Genomic DNA, 26,096 nt, shown 5'->3' with positions numbered 1-26,096 from the left:
TATCCGTCATGAAAATTGCGATCGTATTTCAGCATGAAGGCCACAGTGGATTGTGCAATCAACCACATCATAAGACGCCCTCTTGCCCCCCCCCCTGTAATTTAAAATAAAAGTTGCGGGGTGCGTCTTGTAATCCTGTAGGTGTGTGTGGGACCAGATGTGTAACTTTGGGGAGCATCAGTAACAACAACCCTCCAGAACCCCTTTGCTAAGTGCAGTCGACAAAGTGTTGTGCAGTCACATTATTTTTGAGTATTTTTTTTTTTTACAATTTTAAATATACGCAATGTACAGGATATAGTTTGTTTAACACCTAGGCTTTCGCGACCAATATTATTCATAATCAAGGTTTTTGGGTTAGATCGCATAAGTATAAATGATACAGCCAATTATTAAGGGATCTGTCACGTAAACAAAACGTGATTGGGTTCAGTGACGACGTTGTCCTACTGCTGCTCGATTTAACACCGGAAGCAGTTGGATTGTTTCACTAGTTTGGAAAATCGCCCGATGATGCTGGATCTAATTACCAGCGAAACGTCGTTTTACTCAGATTGTAAATGTTGTGGATTTACTCTCCAACACACCGGTGGGCTGGAGTAGTAACTATTTGGCGCTTTGTTTACGTGACAAATCCTTGACTAATTGGCTGTGTCTGGTGGTGGAGGGTTACGACACATTTATACTTACGTGATCTAACCCCAAAAACCTTGATCATGAAGTAATTAGTTGATAACATGTCCGTGTCATTGCGTGCCAAAGTCAACGCGTTAAGTTGGTGATGCTGCTGCTGCTGCATTGGCAGTGGTGCGGAAAGGACAAATAACATACATAAATAAAACACATATGTCAAATATCACTGCAGCCTTAACGAGTACACTCGTAGCAATGCCACTAACGCTGCCAGGACGTTGTGAAGAAGTGTCGTTGCCCGAAACGTCTCCTATTATAGACATTTAAGGTCACCCGGTGTTATCTGATGAATGCGTTGGGTTTGTACGTATTGTAAGGTAATGCTTTAACTCGTACAACATAAATAAAGCAAATGGACATAAATCAAAAGGCTGGCTGCTGTATCGTTATTTTGGTTCGGTGGTCGTGGGTTGCATCTGTTGGGGTGTTTGAGTGCACTGACACTAAATAATAACGCGCCGCGCCATACATAACGTTGACACCTATAGGCGGTGAGGCAAACCTAATGAGGCAGAACCTTCGCGCAAAGACAAAGATCCCCTTTATAGCTCACGTGCTCTGTTGGGGTAAGCGCTGCTCGTGATAACTACGTCTGAGCCACCTCTCAGTCTCACCAACGCCGGTGTTTGCATGCCACATGCGGTACTCATTTAAGGCCTTTGCCAACTTAGGGGATGCCCAGCGCAGATTCAGATAGCGACTTAAGTTGGCGTTGTTTCCGCTAAGTAACCGAACCCAGTGATCTTCGTGCATGAGTGCACGAACCACTGCACCAGCATTCTCTATGAAATTCCATGTGGACATGAAGACAAATGCTGAAATCTCCCGTGTAGCGTACATAGGTTGTAAGGGAAAGGACAGTTAGTGAGCACCTATGAAGTCCGGCATGGCGCACGAGGGAGTGGGTGGCCAGCACCACTGCATCAGGTACTCGTTTTAAAGCTGAATCAACCTCGTTGAGGCACAGGACTGGTTCAGATATTTAGCATCGATGTTGTCCGTGAGAAGGATTTGAGCTCACCACATGCACACAAATGTGTTTCATTATCTGCACGTATATATATATATTTTTGTTCATTTTTAGCTGCGGCTATTGGTGCTGGTTTAGTGTCGGTGGGTTGTGAGTGGGAGGGGAAGAAGTGGGACGCGGGGTGGTTATGGAGTTTCACCCCCCCCCCCCCCCCAGTCTTACTCGACAATTAATTTTCCCACGGAACATTAAGACGTGGACGAATGGTACGAGCCAAAAGGTTAATCAACGTATTGCCGCTATACATTCTGAAAGCCAAAGCGCAGTGCCGTGGAGCTACAGGGGTTACTCATTTTTGAAGAACATTGCCGCGCACGCAACTTAAACACTTATCGGCTGCCTGCCACCGAAATGACGCATTTGCAAAGATGAGTTTTATTCTTGAAAGCATCAGCTGGGCTTGGTGAAATACTCGTCTGAGCCGTGACTTGTTTCTGCAGTGTGCAAGCCATTTTTAAAATCTACATCCTCAAGGATTAATTCCACTTTAAACGGCCCGAGTACTTTTTAACGAAAAATGATCTCTGTAAAGAATAAAAAATATTACGAAATTTGCTTCGAGGCAAGAGCTGGTTGATGTTGGTCAAAGGTTTGCGGTACATTAAAGTCCGATGCGTAACCCGAGTCCCGGGGTCTGGCAACTCTCAAGGAAGATGTTCTTCTGTGGTGAGTCTCGTGACAAATCTCTTAGTGGGTGGTGCAACGGAGGTTTAGTCTGCAGTGTACAGAGACATTGCCGAGTGCTGTGGCTTGATCAACTACTTCAGCAGTTTTTTTCTTGCTGTGGTTGTCCCACCTGATGACGATTGCTTGTGTTGCGATCGAAACGTCGTGATCTATTATTATTATTTTTCTACCTTCGTGACTTCACCGAAAGAACCAAAGAGTATGAATTCCTGCAGTCACTGAAGCTTCAAATGAAGATTATATATTACACGTCTCTCAAATTTGCACGTGTATAGCTAAACACGAGCACTGGCTTGTGGGATTACGTTTGCTGTTCACAGCGTGTATTCCATCTCCTATGCTGGGGGGAAATTCACGACGCTTAAGCATCGTCACATTTAGTAGCAATCCATAAAGACGCCAGGGCGTATGCGTATATATCCCTGTCTTTGTGATCCTGATGTGTACGTAGATCTATCGGTGTGCATGTGTGTGTCTGTACAGACGTGCTTGTGAGTGCGCACAATATAACAGGTCCCTGGAGGGTGGGCTGGTAGGACAAGTCTCTGCGCTGTCTATTGCTGATTTTACACCCGTTAAAGTATTGAAAGGGGACGGACGGACGGACACATTAATCTATTGCAGGCTGGTACACTCAGTTTACAACTTCGTTCCTACCAGTATGAGTGCGATTGTCCGCTTGGTGATGTCACCGCCACTTAGTGGCGAATGGCGGTTGTTGTTGTTGTGTGTGTGGGAAGTGGTAGTACAACGGTTGGCACGTGGCGCTTCGAACTCGGCGACCCGAGTTTGAGTCCCGGTCACGGCCAACACCAATAACGATTATCTGAACCGGTCCTGGGCCTCCGCTAGGTCGGCTCAGCCTCAAAATAATTACCTGGTGTGATGTGTAAACATCGCAACCCACCCCCTCGTGTGCCGTGCCGGCCTTCATAAGTACTCGCGAACAGCACTTGCTCCAAATGTCTGTTAAAACTAGATGTACGTGTGTTGGTCTTCTTTTGCACCGTACGGTAGCTTAACGGAGGTGCGCGTACGGGGAATCTTTGTTCTTTTTTGTACCCATTCATGAGCACACACATATACATATATATTGACATTGTGCGTTTCTTCCTGGCTCCGCATTATTGCATGCAGTAAAGGCTGCCACGCATTCAAGGATTGCTTTTTGTTTTGCTTGCGCCTTACATCGATTTAAATAACGCCACGAAATGTTAGCGCGTAATGACCGGGGGCCACATCACGGCAGCGCATTGCGCTGAAACGCTCTCCTCGACTCGCCAGTGACGCCTACGCATTCGTCATATTTAAGACGGCGTCTTCGGAAGGAATATGAGGATAAATATAGCGGAGCGTGGGGGGGGGGGTGCTTTAGATGGAGCACAAAGCCCCTCTCGCGTGGCTGGAGAAGGGCGGGACGAAAATATTTTTTTTAACAAAAATCCCATCGGGACAAAAATCACAGGAGATCACAAAGAAGTCTGATATTTGCTTATTTTCTTGTGTCTATTCGCAAGAGAGCCATGCAATATTATATTGTCCAGGTAACAAATGACCTGCAGTCTAGCGCGTGTCCTTTTGTGTGTTGCATACATTTGTGCGGTTGCTGTGTGTGTGTGTGTGCATGCGCGCGTCATATTAATAGGTGCTTTGTAACAACACTTGTCCGAATGGTCTGTGTTGATTAGATTACAGAGCTTCGTCTTTGTATATGTGTGTGGGGAGTGATGGCACAGCATTTGGCAGACTACGCTACGATCTCGACAGCCTGAGTTTGAGTTCCAGCCACGGTTATAATCGGTGGCGAGTGATACAATGAACCAATCTTTCACACCCCCTACATCAACTTACCCTGAAATTAGGACATCTTGCTAGTCTGTAAACATCAGCGCTGTGGAGACAATGGCAGGCATGTGGAGTGCTCACCACACGAACCGCCCTTTTAGCAATGCCAGCCATAATAGGAGCTCGCTAACACCATTTGACCCTGCAGCGCTACAAGTTTAACCTGGATTTGTCAATAATCGTGTGTGTGTCATATCGAGCTGATTCATTTACATCAACTGAAGGTGGCCGTGCAGAGGTTAGGGCTGCGTTCTACAATGCCAGCTACGGAGTAGAGATCCCTGTCCATGACTGGCAACATCGGTGGCAATTGGTTTATGGGCATTGCCCGACCTTCCCTCGGTCGATTGGCCTTAATGGACAACCTGGTGCGGTGCATAAACAACAGCACCGAGGTGACATTGGTTTGGGTCTGACCACACCGCCCCCCTGTTGTGCCACGGCTGGGCCAAAATAACCCTTCGCTAAGCACTTTTCCCAGCAGGATTCAAGGCCAGGCAAGATGGATCTTTGTCTTGCCGTGCGGATGTACGCGTCTTTGTCGGGCGCCGGTGAGCGGTGGCGCAGTGGTTAGCGCTCTCCGCTAACCAAACCGAGAGACACAGGTTAGATTCCGGCCCGTGTCCAATAACGAGTGGCGAATATTTGAACCGGTCCCGGGGCCTGCCCTGGGTCGACTCAGCCTAAAAATGAGTGCCCGGTGCAGAGTGATAACGTCAGGACTGGGGAGACATCGGCGGCCGGGCGTGGTGTTGGCGACTGACCCCACCGTGAGCCGTATGGGCCTCAATAGGTGCTCGCTAACAGCACTCAGTCTTATTCTTAGTTTTTTCGGTAAAGTCACGTTGAAGGGAAACAACTAAATAATAAAATATATATAAAACAATGTAACTACTACCACAGAGGCAACTTAGTTTGTAGACACCAGGGTGTTGTATGTCCGGAATCACATTGGAGAAACCAAACGCCATGTCTCGGACCGCATTCGTGAACACAAAGCAGACCTTAAACACGGTAGGACCAACACCTCGGCCGTGGCAGATCATTGTTCTAATTCAGTAGGCTCACATGCCATTGACTTTTCCAAGACAGAGGTTCTTTGTAAGCCATCTGGCTTCCATGAGAGATTCGTTCATGAGGCTATCCAAATATACAAGCACAGAGACAATTTCAACCGAGAAGATGGATTCTATCTTAGCAATCATTGGAAAGATTTGATAAACCATTTCAGGTCTTAATTAATTGTTCACGCTTACAGTGGCTTTCAGACAGCATACATTATAAAAAAAATTCGTCTCCCCCCTCCTTTTTTCAGAATATAGATGGACTAGTCCTAAATAAACTGCCAAATCGTTGCGCGTGGCGCTAACGTTTATTTTTTTTATCTAAATAAATAAATGCGCCGTTTAAAAATAAATGTATGCGAACCAACACACCTGAAGACGACCGTTTGAGTTATGGTCGAAACGTCGTGAGAATTTTTTTTATTGTTTTATATATATTTTATTATTTTGTTGTTTCCCTTCAACGTGACTTTACCGAAAAAAACTAAGAATATGAATTACTGCAGTCACGAAAGCTTTAAATCAAAATTTAAGCACTCAGTCTGTTAAGGCTATGGGGGGGGGGGGGGGGGGGGTATTTGTCTTTGCATTGAAAGCTTGGCTGCAAGGTGAGTTGGTTGGATTAATGATCAGCATTTTAAGCTGCAAGCGCTGCAAACCATAGACGAAAGGAAATACCACGGTGTAGAACAGTTGCCCCCAATAAAAAAAAAATATATATCTATTTGAATAGGATGGGAAAAACTAATTCCATCTGCAATTTTACGATTGTAATTTTTTTTGTCAAAAAAATGTGTTGATAGGATATTTTAAGCAGTGACAAAGCACTTTTTTTTCAAGTTAAGCCCCCTTTGAATAGCAAATGCTGCGTATTATTGCTCCCCTGGATTTTGCGATGGGTGTTCAGACATTGCTTGAAGATAGATTAGGCACATATCTTCACGGAAAATTCGTCAATGTAAAAATAAAATGTCTTTACTGTCCCAGCCTCCATCAATATCATAACAGTCAACATTGAAAGAGTCTGGGGATGGCATTTATCTCTTGTTTACAGCCAGCCCCGTGCTGGAGATTCCACATTTCACCTCCGATTAGTACGGTTGGCTACGTGTGGTGCAAAAGAAATTCAACATACACACGGTGAGTTTCGCAGTCGGACCGGTCAGTGTCGACTTCGCATTAATTGATACTTGAGAGGTACCAAGTGGCGTAGAGGTGAGAATTTTGAGCCGGTGTTTGCCGGCCTCCACTATTCGAGTCCAGGTTTCAGCCAAAGTTGAATAGAAACCAGGTGTCAAAAGGAGCATCAACTATCTCCGGTCATCCTCGCAGCAGCAGCAGCAGCGGCGGCAGCGGCGGCAGCGGCGGCAGCGGCAGCAGCGGCTTCTGGATGGCCATCAAACAAAGATGCGGTCACCTCATCGCGGGATTTCAGATGTACTTCTGCGGTCGTCCAGAATCCTCTTCCTTCTGATATTAGGAAGCCACTAGAGCTACGCACTTATACATCTAGGTTGAAAACTCATTTCTTTAGAACTGCCTTTTTGCGTTTAGTATGTTGTCCTTCCCCGAACCTCTGATCCACACGATTGGCTACGCTCGGTGCAAAAAAAGTTCAACAAACATCCATACATACAAGTGTAGTGAGCTGATGGTTTCAGAATCAGTATTTTATTACCCGAGCAATGTAATAACCAATTATGCCATTACCCATCAACATAAAATTAGGTACCTACATGACTTTACCGAAATAACCAAAAAGTATGGATTCCTGCAGTCACGAAAGCTTCAAATCAAGATAAAATTTGATTTGCACTAAATTTGGTAAAAGTCCTACTCTGATAAGTTAACAAATATTTGTTTCCCTGTCACGTGACAATCTCATAGCAGAGGCGATGGAGAAGTCCAACCCTATGGTGTTATGGGATACAAATGCCACTTGAAAAACGTTTTTGGGAGGAGTTCCGTGAAATGTTTTTCTTCAAAAGCCATTCTCTGACCTGGGTGCACTGCTCTGTGAAATGTCTGATGTCGATAGCACAATTGGAATCAACTTGGAAACAAATACCAAACAATAAAAATGTAAACAAAAAATAATACTCATATTGTCCACCCGTCAGAGGATGGTGGGTTCTGTCAACCGCGTTGTGAGCTGCGCGTTCAAACTACACCACCACTCGCGGCCACCGAATATATTTTGGTACCGTTTAATGAATTTAAGGAAATATTTTTCGCACGGAAAAGGCCAGTTTTCAAAATGTATAAACAATCTTTTTTATTGCGGATGCAAGGGATTACACACGTTAAATATTTTTTCCTTTGCTTTTCATTTGATTAAAGAGGATCACACCCTTGAGTTGTCAGCGCACAAGTGACGTGACGTGCGAAGCATTTATGCGCGCGCTGATTATCGATTGTGTCATTATAGCGGTAATTGGTCGCGAGGGAGGCCCACTTTGCGATGAAGCGTCAAGGCAGAAACTTGAAACCGCTTGCTAACCGCGCTCGCGTTCAACCGGGAGAAAAACGCATTGGGAGCATTTCCTAATCGTCATCGTCATCATTGTCGTCGACGTCATCGACGTCATCATCGTCATCATCATCGTCATGATCATCATCGTCGTCAAAGTCGTTATCATCGTCATTGTCATCATCATCGTCGTGATCGTCGTTATCATCATCGTCGTCGTCATCATCATCATTATCATCATCATCGACGTCATCATCATTATCATCGTCGTCGTCATCACTCTGTGGTTAATTGGTGCAGCACCACGTGGTGAGCGCTCACCACGTGTTGAGCAATCACACTCAGTTATTCGACTGAGGAACCGGGTTCTGTGGTAAGAAGATGGAATTGTCAATAATTGTACAAGGACTAAACATTATAAGAGGACGGTTCAGTATTCATTAAGCAAGGGAAGGGGGCGGGGTGGATGCTTCCGCTTGACTTTCACTGAACGCTCATTGGGTTTTGTTAATTGCACTCTGTTTCATGACTGATGATGATCACTGTAAGATTAGACCGTGACGTTTGTCTGTATTCAATAGCTAATATAGGTGTTGATATTCCAATTCCAATTTTAAGACTGGTAATCAGAAAACATTATTACAATGTTAATTCTCATCAGGCCCCCATGCTGTAAAGTGCAGTCTCCAACTCTTACCATCCACTCTCTCTCTCTCTGACTTCCAAATGTACGTGCTATGGAAAAGGACCATTGCCCGAAACGTCACGTTTTATACTTTTAAGTCCACAACGGTACCGTAGAATTTGTTGAGTTTTTATTCTTCTGCTAGATCATGTGTCGACTGTGCAGTCGCTGAGAAAGCTAGCAGAAGGAATGACGCAATAGCACGTGTCCGAACAACAGCGAAGGAGTGGGTATTTCGCCCATACACGGAAGATCAAGAATTCGCCCAACTGGGAATGTGATTAGGTGCAAATCATCACCTCCGTTTACCACGGTTGGCTACGTACAGTGGGAAAGAAGTTCAACATAATCCTGGATCTCAAAACTCTTTTTTCAGGATGTTCCTGCCAAGTTTTCAGGGGCGATGTTGCTGCTGTGTCTAATCCTAATTGAGCAATTTTCAGGACATTCGTCAGTATTGGGTTGTTTGACCAATACCAGTTACATTGTATGTGGCAGGAAACCGGAGAACCCGGAGAAAATCCATGCAGAACAGGGGGAGAGAACATTCAAACTCCACGCAAGAAATGTGCACGAGTCAGGAATTTAACCGAGGCCCTTTTTGCTGCGAGGCACTAGCGATACCACTGCGCTACCCTGCCACCCACCATCACTGACGACTGCCCAGTACAGCTCGTGCGCTCTGGTGGAACAAGCGAACTCCACTCAGCTATGACCCTGGATGCCTTTGGAATGGCTCGCAACATTAACAATACAATCGTAGCTGTTGATTTTTTTTTTCAAACGTCAATACAAAAGAAGGACTGCAAGGTGAGGGTAGCATCAGTGGCAATGGCCTTGATGACACCTTGGCCTTGGAGTTGACATTTCAAAATTAACAATGTAATCTACAGCCCTTTTCAATCCCCTATTGGATGATGGTCTGGTCACGCTGTGTCACTCACAGGGGTTGTTTAACTATACTTCACCACGCTGGTCGGTGTGGCTGGGCGACAGCAGACCCAGGAACATGGCCCGGAATAAAACGGATGTTTCGCTGTGGCCGGGGAATCAACATCAGGTTGCCGGGTTCACAGTTCAGGACACAAATCACTGCGCCACCATGCAGTATACAAATAGATAAAGACGTCACCCCCCCACCCGTGGGGCCTTTGTATGATATTTAAAAGTCAAATGTCAGGAACTGTGGAAGTGCAATATATATATAACGCAGCAATGTATACATATGTGTTTAAATGTGAACATCTGTCAATGCACTCACCAACAGCGTACACTGGAAAGAAAACCGTGCAAAATGAAAATGTGCCGATGATTGCAAGGCTTATTGCGTACGTTCCATTTAAACGTCGATCTTTGCATTTATTTTTTAAAGGCAGTAACAATTTCACGTTTCTGCCTTGCCTTTGTTAGAGTGATAAATATGGTCCAATTTTATTTGCATACATGTATACAACCCTCTAAAGGATGATAACTGCTATCGCATGCTGCAGGTAGGACCGCGCTGAGATAAATAAATGCCTAAATAAGTGGCACGTGATTGCTATTAGTGGAACGTAAGCAGGTGCGTAATGAATATTTAGCAATTTAGTTAAATGTTTGTTTTTTCTTTCTATTGCGGTGTGTAGTTTATTGCGTTTTCACTGGTGGGTGGTAAATGCGGCAGTTGCCACATTGCTCAACAGTCTCAATGCGTCATCATCATCATCAGCCGTGGTCGATCCACTGCTGGATGACAGCCTCCCCCAAGCCACTGCCACCGTGTATTAACATTGGCACCGAGGGAGAGAAAAAGGCGACTAGTTGACCCACCGGGCACAGCGAGCGTTTGCCACACCACCACCCACGTAGGTGCCCTGCAACCAGCCCAGTTGTCCCCAATAATTTGTTGTTGCAGGCTTTTTGTTTGTTGTTGCTGGGGAGATTTTCTTTCTGTCTTTTGAGCGCCGGACTGCCCTCGTGCTTCCGCGTGTGCGAGCGCGCGCGCTTTGTCTGTGGACGCTTGGAATAAGCAACAGATGTGACCTTGGAGGGGGGGGGGGGGGGGTGATGAACAGGGCTTACCCATCTCTCGCTCCGCTCCGCGTGATGACTGATGCTCGTGCGACGCCTCTGACGCTTTGCCCTTGAACGTGCATATCAATCACATTTCTGCACGCGCGCGCACACGCGAGCGCACGCATTAGCAACATGCGCGTGCCCGTGTATACCAAATACGGGGTTGTGATAGGCCCGGATGTGCGGCATCCGTCAACGATGTAGCGTTTAAAAATTGCGGCCTTTAAATGTTTTATATATTTTTTATGTAACCTCACGAGCTTTTGACTAATCATCTGTTATTATTATTATTATTTTGTGTGTTATCGTCGTCGTCAATACAGACTTGAATTTTTTTTTATCATTGATGGATTGTCGATATGCGTTTAATTATATTGGTTTCTCAATGGAACAAATAAGAGTTTAATAATATGAACAACAACACGATATATAACCGATAAGAGTAAATCAGGCATTAAATAAATCAACATGCTTTTAATAATGAAATTGAGAGACTCAGCGATGGCTATGGGAGTGCGTTAATGACATTTCAAGGATCGTTTTTTTGACATTAACTTTCATTCATCACATTGATATTGAATAAACGATGTGGACTTTCCAGTTATCACGTAATGGCAACATTTATTCTCGCCTTTGTTTTATATAGAATGCGTTTGAAATTCACAAAATGCGTATATTTACACGCAGTACGTATATCTACCAACGCATTGTTTCCCTAGTAACACCACAGTGAGTCTCAGGACTCATTGTCAGCAGGGACCTATTGGGGGATGGATGGCCGATTTCTATTCGAGTGCCTTGGGAAACACACACAAATATAATGAGACGCAAACAACTTACCAGAACATCTACTTGCTGTACTGCCGATGCATGCGAGTCATGTACAAGCAATGTCTTTGAATGAACCAGCGACCACAAATTAATTTCACCGGATTATATTCTCTGGCGACACGCCCAGCTAAATGCGTCGGAAGAAATGTATTTTTTTGCGGTTAAGATGCAGCCCTCGCTCACGCCACTGGAAGGGTCTCCGCTTGACGAGCCTCTGGAAAAAAAACACCTCTGTATGGTACTTGGCCTACTCTTCCATGTGGGGCAGTGGTATTGAAAGAGTTGGAGGTAGCCACACTATATCCCACCACGTAACGGCCTGTCGACATAAACTATGCTGCACGTATTTTTACTTCTGGGGGATTTCATGAATTTTTCGCATTATTTCAGCTGGCGCGCCGCGGGATTATATTGGCGATCTCCGCACGGCATTTCAAGTTTTTTTGACCATTGCACCATGGCAGCGTCCCTACAGGAAATATAGTCGAGTGTATATAAATACATGTTTGTGGGAGTACGTAGTTGCATATGTGTGCTCATGCGCGAGACGATAATTAGTGCAGCGATGAGTGCATTATTCCACGATTAGAGCCACCTGCGTTCTATTGCACGCCATGAAATTACATACACCAGTGGCAAGCGGTGCATAAGTCTGTCATGAGCCTCCCCTAGGTGGGCTCAGTCTTAAATTAGTACTGCCACCCGCTCTGTGAACATCAGCACTCGGGAGACAATGGGGTTTGAGATAATGATGGTCTCACTCCACGATGACTCACAGCACTTGTCCCCTCTGTAGTTTATGAGGCTGTCTCTCTCCGTGTGTGTTGAATTTCTTTCGCACCGTGTGTAGCCAACCGTGCTAATAGGAGGTACAGATTGGGGTGCGGCAACGCATTGGTCAGCCCACCGCACTACGAACCCAGCCACACGGGTTCGATTCCCACTCACGATCAAACAACGGTGGCGAATGTTTGAACCGGGCCCTGGGTCTCCACTAGGTCGACCAAGCCTCAAATAAGTAGCTGATGCGGTGTGTAGTAAACATCAGCACTAGGGGAAAAAAGGCGGCTGGCCATGGTGTTGGCCACCCACCCCCTCGTTATCGTGACGATATTCAAAGGCGCTACTCGCTAACAGCACTTGCCCCAACAGTCCGTGATGGCATTAATAGACGCGGAAGTGGGGAGAAGGAGCGAGGTATCATTTGTCTTTGTGTAACAAACCGTAGAATTGTAAGAATTCGAGCCCATCTCGTGATCATAATGATTTTCTCGATGAAGGGATAGAGATTTTAATTTAGGGACCAATAGTTTCAAACGTTGGGGTGGTGATGCCAGCACCTGCCAGGCGGATGTGAATCCTTAACGTACAATGGTCCCACATAGGCCAATTGAAAAACAATGGGCCATCTCGCACGCAATGCGATGCCTGCAACATGGAGCTGAAGAATCGATTATGATCCATGGATCAATTTACTATTAAACAAGTTATCTTCAACAATTAAACACATATTTTACATAACGGATCCTTGTAGCCTGTTTATACATTAAAAATGTATTAACAGCTAGAATAATTATATTTAAATTAGTGTAGATGCCACATTAACACGTAGGTGAAAGCAAGATGCAGGGAACATAACCAATCGTTTTCGCTGGTTTATAATTGTTTAAATACATGCATATAAACAACATTTGTAGTGTAAATATTGAAGCAAGTTCAAACTTCAATCTGTAACCACACTTGTGAAAAAATCTAATTATTAAAAAAAAACGTTAGACAACGAATCCATCTCTAGACACTATTTTTGCGGGTTTTTTTAATATAGGCAGGATTTCATTTCAGCTGGAGCTGTCCATGCCTGAGCTCCAGAAAACGTTTCCACACCATCCCTCCCACCTCATGCTGCCAAGATTGGGTGCTGTGGAAAAATATTTCCTTGATAAAGTAATCCCCGAACGAAAATATAGACGCACGTATATTTATGCCTAGACACCGAGCAAGCTCGCTTTTTTAAAAAAAAAAATCAAGCCAAAACTTTAATCGGATGCCACACTTGTGCCAAGCTGAACGATGGATGACAAGGTCATTTGTGAGCGAGTCATGCTTACACGATATTTTACCGAATTAAAAAAAAAAACTATCATGAAGCCCCCTCGCTGGAAATGTGAGCGTGGAAGAAAAAAAAAGAAAACCCTTTATCGCTGTTATTGCGGCGAAGCGTTAGCGGGTTCAGGGGTGACTGTTGTGTCCTCGGGACATGACGTTAATGCTCGGGGGGTGGTGTGGCCTTCGGAGTGGAAAGACAGGGTGCCACTTAAGCGGAGGGAGGAATTAAAACTGTGGCGGTGCCACTGAAACGGCCGACGCTTTGGGGAGATTGCACGATGCTGGAGACGCGAGCGTGCGTAGAGAGAGAGAGAGGCTGTTAAACTGTTTTTTTTATTGTGGAGTAACGCAAGCTGCCATTATTTCCATTAGATCTTGATTTGAAGCTTTCGTGACTGCAGGAATCCATACTCTTTGGTTCTTTCGGTAAAGTCACGAAGGTAGAAATTAAATAAATCACGACGTTTCGGACGCAACACAAGCGTCCGTCGCTTGTGTTGCGTCCGAAACGTCGTGATTGATTTTATTTCTACCTACGTGACTTTACCGAAAGAACCAAAGAGTATTTCCATTAGATTTAGCTTTTTGTTAAGCGTTTTTTTTTCTTTCTCTCTCTCACCAAACAATATTCATGAGACGAAGACATACATTCTGGATCCTCTCAGAAACCCTCTGGTCGGGCGGTGGTGACTATGCACATCCTGTAATCCAGCATCGTGCGGAGGAGGGTTGGTGGATCACGCAGCTGCAGTGAAACTCCATTTCCGGTTGGGCGTCGAGGAGGTGGCGTAGCGCGCCTCGCCAGGAGACGGCGCTACAAACAAAGTGTGGACTCCGTAACAAACTTTCCCACGTGTATGAGACAGAGCGCTTGCCCCATCGCATGCGCAGTTTTGTTTTTACCTCTGTGTGCTCCGGTATCTTTTCGCGTGTATGAACACTCATTCGTTGGCCAATGAACATAAAGGACGGCAGACCTTGGGCAACTGTTGAAATTGGCTTTGTTTTTTTATGCTTTGCTTTATGTCAACCCCCCCCCCCCCTTTTAAATGAAAGACCCTACAAAATATGTTTTTCTCCTTTCCCCTTCCCTCTCTCTCTCTACCCCCCTCTCTGCCTCTCCTCTCTCTTTACCCCCCTCTCCACCCCCCCCCCCCTCTCTCTCTGCCCCCTCTCTTCCTGGCTCTCATGCCTGGATGCTGCCTCCCTCCCTGCTTGTTCAGTGGTCCTTGCTTGGGTCTCCCAAGTCATTCTCTCTCCACTGTGTGGCCGTGTTACAAAGTTCAAATGAGTATTGCTATCGAAAGCACTACCTCACGTCAGAATATGACGTGAAATACAAGTCCCTTAAATTGTCTCCGATCCACGCGAGGTAATTCACCTTCCCAGAAGCTGTGCGCAGAATGTTCGCTTCGCGGCGATCAATGCCGACTCAAATTCTCACAGTGGGAGGGCGCGAAATTAAGTGACGGGAAAAGTCGATGGACGAACGCAATATTTGTCGAGACACGGTATTCTTTTAGCAGGGCTTTTTGGTCGTGAGACCCAGAAGGTCGAAACTGGTCCAAAGTCTGTGGCTTAAGCAAATGCTGCTTTATCATAAGGATGGAAGGACAATATGCCGATAAAATAAACAAACATTGAATTTTTACGTGGAGATACAGAATTGAGGGATTGTTTACTGCTCTTTTTTATTTCATCCACCAGATTTATATTCGCCGGCTATACAGTCGGTGTGAACATTTTTGTTGTAAAACAAATTATGCTTCCTACTCGACTGGGCCCAGTTCAGATTATCGTTATTGGTATTGACCGTGAAGGAGAATTGAACTAACAGTACTCAACAAAGACAAAGATCCCTCGTTTTGCCTTAACAGGCTGTTGAGGTGAGTGCTGTTAGTGAGCACCTATGAAGGCCGGCAAGGCGCACGAGGGGTTGGGTGGCCAGCACCACGCCCGGCCGCCTTTGTCTCCCCAGTGGCGATGTTTTAACACCACACCGGGGCTCATTTGAGGCGGAGTCGACCTAGGGTAGCCCCAAGACCGGTTCAAATAATCGTCACTGGTGTTGGCCGTGAGCGGGAATCGAACCCGGGTCGTCAGGTTCGTAGCGCAGCGTAGCGCTAACCGCAACACTACCCCTCCCCACTGCGCATACACACGCACACACACGTGCATGCACGCTAGGGTGGCATCTTGAACGCAAATATATGGCTGTATAAATATCTAAAAATGCAAATTATACACTGAATTATAAACTATTATTCAAATGACTAAACCCTCGCTGCTCTTCTTTCTGTCCAAAGTGAAACGCGATAGATTATTAAAACCGCCCGTAGCACTTTATAATCTAAACTTATGCGCTGCATATGTCATTTATGTATTGCGTGTTTTGTTTATGAGTGCATGTTAGAAAGGGGGGGGGGGATTTTTTGAGCCGATGGAGATGATTGAATGGAACGGGTGCGCATGCAAACGAGAGTGCGCCGATACATGGATTCGGCTGTCAGGGCACATTTTGGCTGCGACAGTTGTGTCACGCGCGATCGTGTACGCGTGCGGGTGATCGTGTACGCGCGCGTCCCCATTTGTGTACGCGCACGCGCGCCATCGATTATGGACGTGCGCGCGAGATTACGAACATACGGCGACTTCCGCGTGGCGATGGATGCCCTCCCGACTCTGGTCCTCTGCCACCCTCCGAGAAGTCTCAATTCGCCGTTGACTACTTACCCCCACGAGCATCCCACCACCTGAGCCCCCAATGAACCCACCACCTCCCCCACCAACCAAACAAAGGCTGCTCTCTGATCAACTCAAAGTGACACTGAAGTCCAAGTCAAGCCAATTTAATTATTGTTGTAGGAGAAGCACGTGGTGCCTTGCTGGCACACATCTGCCACCCATAGCGCCTTCATCACATTATTACTCCCATAAACATAAAAGTAGACACTTCTATACAGCAGGAATGCAGGAATAACGAGCAAGTGTCTTCCCGGCACTCCATACTAAATACCCACTGGTACTGCACTTTTCTCTGCCTTGTTCCCAAGACAGTGGTGGAAGTGGAAATTGTACATTCCTATTGCGGGCGCGCTACACTCCTAAACACAACTGCTGAAACATTTAAACCAAATGATGCAGCTTCAATTGATGATGCTCATGCTAATGACCCCTGAAGGAGGAGTATGGATATGAAGATTATGTTGATGATGCCTACCATGATGATGGCCCAGGCCAGAACATTAACCTAAGACTGGGAGGTCTGCTGCTTCCACAACAGAGTTATGTCCTGAATATTGATACGTAAATTTCCATTCCACATTGAACTACAAGGGATGCTACCATTGTGTAATGGTCAGCACACTTGATTTGCAATCCAGAGGTTACCGGCTTGAGCTCTTGGCCTGCCAATTAAAACAATGGGCAGGATCCTTAAATCCCTCCGTCTCTGTTCACCCAGCGGCATAAATGGGTAGACCGCAGTTAGTTGATGAGCCAGTCACGTATGGTGGGGGTAAAGTATTGGGACTCCCATCTCTTCCAGGATGAAGGAGTAAGCCAAAACACACTCTGGAGAGGCCGTCTAGAGCTCCCTCTAGTGCGGGCCCTTTTCACCGGCAGTGGTGCAAGGATGGGCATTGCAGGGTTGCGCTTTTACACTTTGCATTACAGTAATCCACTTTGTCAGACGTTGCGCGTGCGTCTTTGACAAGTTGCGAAAAGGCAGAGGAACATCTAGACGCCTGTCAATGGGTCACTAAGAAGATGTCTCGAAGTCAAATGCGAGGCGTCGCGTGTGAAATGAAAAGCAGCTTGATAGATCAATGCGGACAGCACTTAGTGTAATAATTCACGGGGGGGGGGGGTGGTAACTTTCACGGGACTTGATCATGCCTCCACGCTCACGGATGGGGGGGGGGGGACATAGCCGTAATTATAATATATATTCGGAGACCCCCCCCAATATTCAAATATGCTCAAAATGTCCCCCCAAATTTTTTTGCCATGTAAATATTTTAAGAAAAATATTCATTGCTATGCTATGTACATAAAAAAACAACAATTTGCTAAACTTTGGACACAATATCTGGACGTGTCTTCATATAACAATGCATAGATATCTGTTCATATGATTGTGGTTACGGTTGTACTTTATTAATCTCTAATCTCTGCCATAACATACAATTAAACAAGACAAGGTAAAAAAAAAACAGAGCAATGTAATACAATATACTATTAGACATTCTTGCAAAAAAAAGTCCATCCCATGTGTTAGTGAATTATTTTGATATTTTAGGCAGGAAATGGCAGGAAGTGCGTTTCAAATTAATATTTTTTTCTGGCAGATATGGCCCCATCGCTATGTTGACTCCGTGGCTACGGCCTTGGGGGGGGGGGGGGGGGGGGGTTGGGGATATGTCTTGAAGGTCACACCGGTCCTCAGGCAGAGCGAGAGAGACAAGCGTGTGGGCCCACCGGCGACATTCGTCGCAAACCCGTGACACGTGCGCGCCCCGCTTGTTGCAGTGAAGCCAAAGCGCTCGGCGTGCCCTCGTCGTGAGTCACAGCCACGCGCTCCGCGTGCGGCGCTCGGAGTGAACACCGCTCACGTTTGACGCCCCATAGTGCGGCGTTCGTTTCGTTTCGGTGCGGGGGGGTTTGGTTGACACGTTTTTAAAACGCGATGCTGCCGCGGTGTTTTTTTACGGCCAGCACACTCGACGTGCGATGCAGGGTTCAATCGGACAGAATTAGATCTTCCTGCAACGGTGAAAGTTTCTAACCCCCCGCCACCACCACCGGCCTCTATCCGCCCAGTCGTATGAATGTCTCCACCAAAGTTAGTCGATCGTCCGTCCGGTCGTGCGTGCTGGGTTAAAGTGTGGGTCCTTTCATCTCTTCCAAGGCGTTGTTTAGAGAGTGTGTAAGAGTAGGCCGTCCGGTCGTGCGTGCTGGGTTAAAGTGTGGGTCCTTCCATCTCTTCCAAGGCGTTGTTTAGAGAGTGTGGAAGAGTAGGCCAAATGCCCCTCTAGAGGGCCTGTCGCCAGAGCTTCCTCGAGTGGAGGCCCGTCGACCAGGAGTGGCGTGAGCAAGACATTGCATGGCCGCACCTTTAACCTGTTTGGCTTTTTATATATATATATAAATACCGCAGTTCTCATGTAATAAACCACATGCTTTATAAGTTATTCGGTGATTCCCTGCTGAGGTGCCGCTCTTGCAAACATGTCTATCCACAAGCCGTTGCAGGGCTGCACCTTTGCCTATCAAATGAACGCAAAGCGGTAATTCGTGGACTTTTTGTCCATCAGAGCCATTTGCACTGTGCAGCTTGTTTTAGCGCAGGGAATTTGCGATGTCAGCTTTGCCGTACAGAAAGGGGGACACGTGGCACACGGATGCGACTTTGCGCGCAGAATGTCATCAGTTTAACATGTACGCTTTCGCGACCAATGCTATCCGCAATATCAACACACCAAACACAAAAAAAAACATACTCTTTGGTTTTTTCGGTGAAGTCACCTAGGTAAAAAATAAAATAAATGAAAACAACTAAATTAAATCACGACGTTTCGGAGGCAACACAAGCTTCCTTCATCAGGTGTTACAGTTATTTTGCTGTACTCTCCAACACACCGATTTGTGCTGAAGTAGTAAGGGGCCGTCCATAAATGACGTCACGCGATTTTGGACGATTTTTGACACCCCCCCTCGTCACACGGCGTTACAAAAAGTCAGACCCCCCTCTCAAATATGACGTCACAAAGCTCTTTCCCTCCCCCCAAAAATAAATAAAACATGCTTCAAATCGCTTTAAACTATTGTCATTGTAGTGCGTATTAAATGTGGCGCTGCACTCTGATGTTGTAGGAGAAAACATTTATTAAAAAGTCTATTTAATTAAGTAGAACGTAGTGTCTACATTTATTTAAAGTTGCGCATTTATATGTGACGTCACATTTCTCAACCACCCCCCCCCTCTAGTCACACTTCGTCACAAATGCCTGACCCCACCCCCCCAGGTGCGTGACGACATTTGTGGACGGCCCCTAACTAATTATCGTGTTTTGTTAACGTGACAAACCTTACTCATTGGCTGTGTCGGGTAGTGGCGGGTTTAACGACACATTTATATATTTATGCGATCTCATCAGCCCCCCCGCCACCACCACGGACTGCCTCTCAGCGAGTCTGTCACAAGCATGGGCCGAAATCTTCAATCAAAACGGATGCACAGCCCCGGCAGGCATTACGAGACGTATGGCACATCGTGTTAATGTTGCTTAACGAATGTTGGTGAGACTTCAAAAGAGTACGTGCGTGTTGGAATCTGGGTTTTCAGCCTGCAGTCATTCAACCGGGGTTCTCAAATTTAATACGTCCATGGTCTCGATAAGGACTGCACAAACGCGCCCTGATATTAAATTCAGCGTGACAAAATAATTTGGCGAAAACTACAACTCTCAAAATAGAGAATATAATGCGTAACCGCAACGTGACACATACGTCGGCTCGATGGCAGGACGCGTGGGATTGGATGCTCTTCCAAAGTGCGTTGGCAAGAGGGGTCAACATTGATCTCGTGATATCACCTCTCATTGACAATTAGCTTACACGGGGTAAAACACTACTCGGCTAATAGTTCTGAATGGATTCTTTATCTGGTAATGAAAAAAAAAAGTCAAGCATGGCTGGACTAAAAGTAGTTGAACATTTGTCTTCAATGTTTTTCAAAAGCCAATGTGCAAATTTAACAACAGCGCACAATGAGATCTCGTGCGTGTCCGAACAAAATGAACAAAAGATTAACAGAGAAAGTCAACAAATGTCCCTCGATAATAAGAATACATATTTCGATTTAAAGCTTTCGTGACTGCAATGATTCATCTTCTTTGGTTCTTTCGGTAAAGTCACGTAGAATGAGAATAAAATAATAAATTGATAAAATAAAATAACACAATAATATTCTCACGACGTTTCGGCCACAACACAAGCGGCCTTCATCAGGTGAAGGGACGAGACTGTCTGGTAGGACAGCGCTGGAGTGAAAGAGCCACGTTCAGATCACGGCTTTTAAGCTGTGTGAGAGGAACAAAGCGCCCTCAACTTTAGCACCACGGATAGCTACGGGCCCCGTTCAGACGGACGAGTTCGTCCATGGTCGGAACAGAGGAGGGGGAGAGAGACAGCTGCGAGGCCCTAGTATACTCCATGTTGTAAAACCATACCATTAACCGTGGTGTGAGAGGTATTAAGAGGCAATGCTGGCGAAAGAGCTGCGGTCTGAAGGTCATCGTAAAAATAAAAAAGTTGAGGGCGCTTTGTTCCTCTCACAGCTTAAAAGCCGTGATCTGAACGTGGCTCTTTCACTCCAGCGCTGTCCTACCAGACAGTCTCGTCCCTTCACCTGATGAAGGCCGCTTGTGTTGTGGCCGAAACGTCGTGAGAATATTATTGTGTTATTTTATTTTATCAATTTATTATTTTATTCTCATTCTACGTGACTTTACCGAAAGAACCAAAGAAGAAGAATACATATATATGGTTACGATTCTAGCAATGATCGTTCCCTTCTTATGGAGTAGAGCCATTGCCTCAAATGTGACCGATTTTATATTTATATATTTATGTATCTCTCCAAGGGCAGTTTTATAGAAAAAAATACATTGAGTTTTTGTCATTTGTGCTAACACTACCGGCGCAGAATCACAACACGATGTGTAGTAGTTGGCGCGAGGAGACTCGGACAGACTGTAAAATCCATCGTGCACAGTTTTTTTGTATTGCTGCTCACAATGCCTTCTTCAACGAATGGCAAAGAGGTGTGCTGATGCCTTTGTAGGCCTTGTGCGCAATTGCATTTGGACCTCGAGGTGTTCGAAATAAAAAAAATAACAAAATATCTCTCTCGGCAAAAAAATAAAACAAACCAAAGATCACAAATGTTACAAAGCTGTGAACAACATTTTTTTTCAGTCACAAGCATACAATTATTCTACATTCGCATTTTTTTTTTATCAAATAGAATGTTTTCAAAGTGTGTCTTTGTTAAATTATAGTTGAAAATAATGAAAAGCATCTCTGGTAAGCAACGGTTCATTATTGTAAGTGCAATTGTGACAAATAGCGCCGGCCGATTTAATTAATCTCGCAAATCCCAAGGACCTTCCCCCCCCCCCGCCAGCTTGAGTGCACATCGGTGTTAGCGTGGGAAGACAAACACAACATGGAGGCACTTTTGTGCGTGGCAGTAATCAAGAACGGCAAAACTCAATTAAATTCATGTTGCTTGAATCTTCTCGGCTGGAGAATCGCAGCATAAAAACGCACACCACCACTGTCTTTTGTTATCTTCCCGATTCTCGAACGGTAAAATAGTTCAAGCAAATAAATTAAGCTGCATTGAACGGCGTTCCCCCAGTTTTGTGCCCTAAATGATAATCAGATATGACGGTGACAGCAGGCAGAGCGATGCGTTCAATCTGATGCTCAATTATCTGAAAAATAAAATAAAAAAAAACCCGCGGGAATAAAAAAAAACTTTATCATGCAAACGGTCACAAAACAACAAGAACAGCTTTGGTTAGAAAGAATGTGTTTGTAATAATACGTCAGTCTGAATGACATTGGAAATTTAGTTTCTTCCTATCAACGGTGCTACATCGCAAGGATGATTTACGACTTGCAGTGACAGAGAATTATGTTAGGAATAATTGTACACGCGTGTTCGGGATGCATCCGAGATGTGACTTTGCTATTGTGATGCCTCATCGGCTGGGGGAGACACAATCTCTTCCATACGGATTTTTGTTAAAAATAATTGGACTGACCTTCAGATAACCTTTATTTTTTTTTAAAAAAAGGTAATAATGAACTTCATAATCTTTTTTTGGGAGGATTAAAAGTACGCAGAGCACACATATATACTTTTAAATCTCGATTTCATTTCTCATTTCTTGATAACTGCTTCTTGTATTTACTCTGTTTTCCTTCCCCCGCACCTCTGATTAGCACAGTTTACTACATACAGTGCGAAAGAAGTTCAACATACTATATACATTAGGAAGCCACTGGAGCTATGCACTTTTAAATCTCTATTGAAATACAATTTCTTTAGAACCGCTTTTTGTGTTTAGTTTGTTGTCTTTCCCCCACACCACCGATTATCACGGTTAGCTACGTATGGTGCGAAAGAAGTTCAACACACATATTTAACAATGTACTTGGAAGTGTAGTTAGTCCAACTGTGTCGCAGATGTTGTTCCTTTTAGAGGCAACATTTTTATCTGTAACACCGTAACTCAAAGGGGTAACTGCCCCTTTACCAAACTACAGCGAGTTACTGCTACGAAGGGTCGAACCCTCACTCGGGTCTCCGGCCACGTGGTTGCCTCATAAGAGGGAGAGCTTCAGCTTGAGACGTAGAGCTTCCAGATGTTCAGCTTCCAGCTTGTAGATGTTGAGCTTCCAGCTTGTAGGTGTTGAGCTTCCAGCTTGTAGATGTTGAGCTTCTAGCTTGTAGGTGTTGAGCTTCCAGCTTGTAGATGTTTAGCTTCCCGCTTGTAGGTGTTGAGCTTCCAGCTTGTAGATGTTGAGCTTCCAGCTTGTAGATGTTGAGCTTCCAGCTTGTAGATGTTTAGCTTCCAGCTTGTAGATGTTGAGCTTCCTGCTTGTAGATGTTTAGCTTCCAGCTTGTAGATGTTTAGCTTCCAGCTTGTAGGTGTTGAGCTTCCAGCTTGTAGGTGTTGAGCTTCCAGCTTGTAGGTGTTGAGCTTCCCGCTTGTAGATGTTCAGCTTCCAGCTTGTAGATGTTGAGCTTCCAGCTTGTAGGTGTTGAGCTTCCCGCTTGTAGATGTTCAGCTTCCAGCTTGTAGATGTTGAGCTTCCAGCTTGTAGGTGTTGAGCTTCCAGCTTGTAGATGTTTAGCTTCCAGCTTGTAGGTGTTGAGCTTCCAGCTTGTAGATGTTGAGCTTCCAGCTTGTAGGTGTTGAGCTTCTAGCTTGTAGATGTTGAGCTTCCCGCTTGTAGATGTTCAGCTTCCAGCTTGTAGGATGCAGCGACCTCGGTGCCTCTCCGGGACCCGCCTTATATCCCTCTCTGGTCGGGGGCGCTCCGCCCTCGGCCCTGCCCGCCTTCTCGAACATTCTCGTTCCCTCTCGATCCTTCTCGAGAGCTCTCTCCGGAGACGCGATCATCCACTAGTCCCCCCACCTGGGGCCCCCAGTGTGGACACTCCGGATCACGTGTCTACGGGGTCAACCAGAGTGCCACGGCCCGGGGCAGCCCTGCTCCTGGGCTGACGCTCACCTCCTCTCCCTCGGGGGAGCCCCCACCACACGCTGTGCGTGGTGCCCGCACTATCCCAGTGCTCGCCAAGCCCCGCTAGGGCTGGTGTCACACACAGCCACCCACACGGTTCTGTCCACCCTAGGGCTGGTGCTACACACACCCACCCAGACGGTGCTGTCCACGCTAGGGCTGGTGCTACACACAGCCACCCACACGGTGCTGTCCACGCTAGGGCTGGTGTTACACACAGCCACCCACACGGTGCTGTCCACGCTGGGGCTGGTGTTACACACACAGCCACCCACACTGTGCTGTCCACGCTAGGGCTGGTGCTACACACAGCCACCCACACGGTGCTGTCCAGGCTAGGGCTGGTGCTACACACAGCCACCCACACGGTGCTGTCCACGCTAGGGCTGGTGCTACACACAGCCACCCACACGGTGCTGTCCACGCTAGGGCTGCTGCTACACACAGCCACCCACACGGTGCTGTCCACGCTAGGGCTGGTGCTACACACAGCCACCCACACGGTGCTGTCCACGCTAGGGCTGGTGCTACACACAGCCACCCACACGGTGCTGTCCACGCTAGGGCTGGTGCTACACACAGCCACCCACACGGTGCTGTCCACGCTAGGGCTGCTGCTACACACAGCCACCCACACGGTGCTGTCCACGCTAGGGCTGGTGCTACACACAGCCACCCACACGGTGCTGTCCACGCTAGGGCTGGTGCTACACACAGCCACCCACACGGTGCTGTCCAGGCTAGGGCTGGTGTTACACACACAGCCACCCACACGGTGCTGTCCACGACGTAGGAACATCGAACGGCAGGGCCCTTCCGGGCCGGCACCATACAGTGACATCCCTGACGTCACTACATCAGTACTGAAGTCAAACATAAGAATGTGGAGTTTTAGTGGTGGCTAAGGGGCTCAGTGGTTAGAGCACTGAGCTTCCATTTCTGAGAACCTGGGTTCGAATCCAGGCTGAAACATGTGCTTAAACCAAGTGCCCAAGTTTTGGGAGTTCATGGTCTCAGATGACAACACTGAAACCACGTTCATTTTTGGAATTATTTTTTTACAACATTCCAGCTCTAAGAACTAATAATAAAAAAATACAATTAGATCGACTGCCCACGTGAGCAACGCGTCTACCAGAAGGGCGTGAGGGAAAGTGAGATCACGTTAAGGAGATCTCTGGCATAGTTCTGTGATATCACTTTCCGTGGAATGATGCATTGGAGAGGACAGTAGCAAGCATCCTTACCGGACTGCGGGAAGTCGACAGTGGCTGACTCAGAACCACAGGGATGTGCAAGTTGTAGTGCTTGTCTCAAGACAAAAAAAACAAATAACTGCTCATGTATGCAAGGAAACACACAGCCTGGGACTGATTTGCATGTTCCTCCTTGTCCAATCATTATCAACATAATTCCTCCGTCTCCTTTAAAAACATTACATTAAGTTGTACATCTGGCCCAATGATTTTCTTCGTCTAAAAATAAGGACAAATACATCGCAGTTGTTTCAGTGACAAATATATATTTATCATGCTTATATAGTAGGTAATCATACATAGATATTAAAAATTTGAGATGATAGTTGCGTCACATTATGGATTCACTCTGTATCACTTTCTGCCAGCGCATACTGTTGAATACATAACAAGTCCATTGCCTGGGCTGTTTAACATGGTAAGATTGCAAAATGAGTTTAAGTTTAAGCCGACTCTTGTGATAAGAGCTCGACTCTCCTGTGCTTGCACACTTGAATTAAAGTAGAGCATTTGTGTAACTGCGCTGGGAGGAAAATTACCCCCACCAAAGGCTTAGAATATATTTCTCAATAATGAAATGAATCTCGCCTCTTTAAATGTATTCCTTAAAAAAACACGTGTCTTAAACATAACTGAAAAACAGTTCTGGGAAGGGCGAATAACAACCACAGACTTAATCAATAATGGGTAAAAAAAATAGAGCATTTTTATATTATGTTTTACGTAATATTTTCTGAAAATTTAATATCCTTAGCCTCTGTCATAGATGTGTCTCTGATCGTTTGTACATAATTGCTCACTCTGAGTACAATTATCATGAGTTAATAAAACAACGCTAATTATTGATTTTACTTGTGTCATACCTTATTCATATTTAAAGAAATAAAGTATTGATCTATTGTGAAGATCCATTACTATTATGCATGAGTCGGTCTTGTTCGTTGTTTAAACGTGAAGTCACTTAGCTACTATGCATTGCTAGCACGGTATTGATTTTTGTGTTGTCATTGAAATTGAGAGTTCCCTGAAGCCTCAGTGAGTTTCAAGGTAT

General features: G+C 45.7%; 1 long non-coding RNA gene across 1 annotated transcript in view; it reads right to left on the bottom strand.

Annotated features, from left to right (window-relative positions):
• Positions 1 to 12,488, bottom strand: part of LOC142930616 (uncharacterized) — a 30,457-nt gene extending 17,969 nt beyond the window's left edge. The window contains exon 1 of the long non-coding RNA XR_012946573.1: positions 10,536 to 12,488. This is a non-coding gene — a long non-coding RNA (uncharacterized LOC142930616). The remainder of the gene's footprint in view (positions 1 to 10,535) is intronic.
• Positions 12,489 to 26,096: the final 13,608 nt, after the last annotated feature.

This window comes from Petromyzon marinus, chromosome 42 (assembly GCF_048934315.1).
Source record: "Petromyzon marinus isolate PM22_M1 ecotype Great Lakes invasive population chromosome 42, UKy_Petmar_22M1.pri1.0, whole genome shotgun sequence".
Classification (NCBI taxonomy): Eukaryota; Metazoa; Chordata; class Hyperoartia; order Petromyzontiformes; family Petromyzontidae; genus Petromyzon; species Petromyzon marinus.
This window is presented reverse-complemented; position numbering and strand designations above follow the sequence as displayed.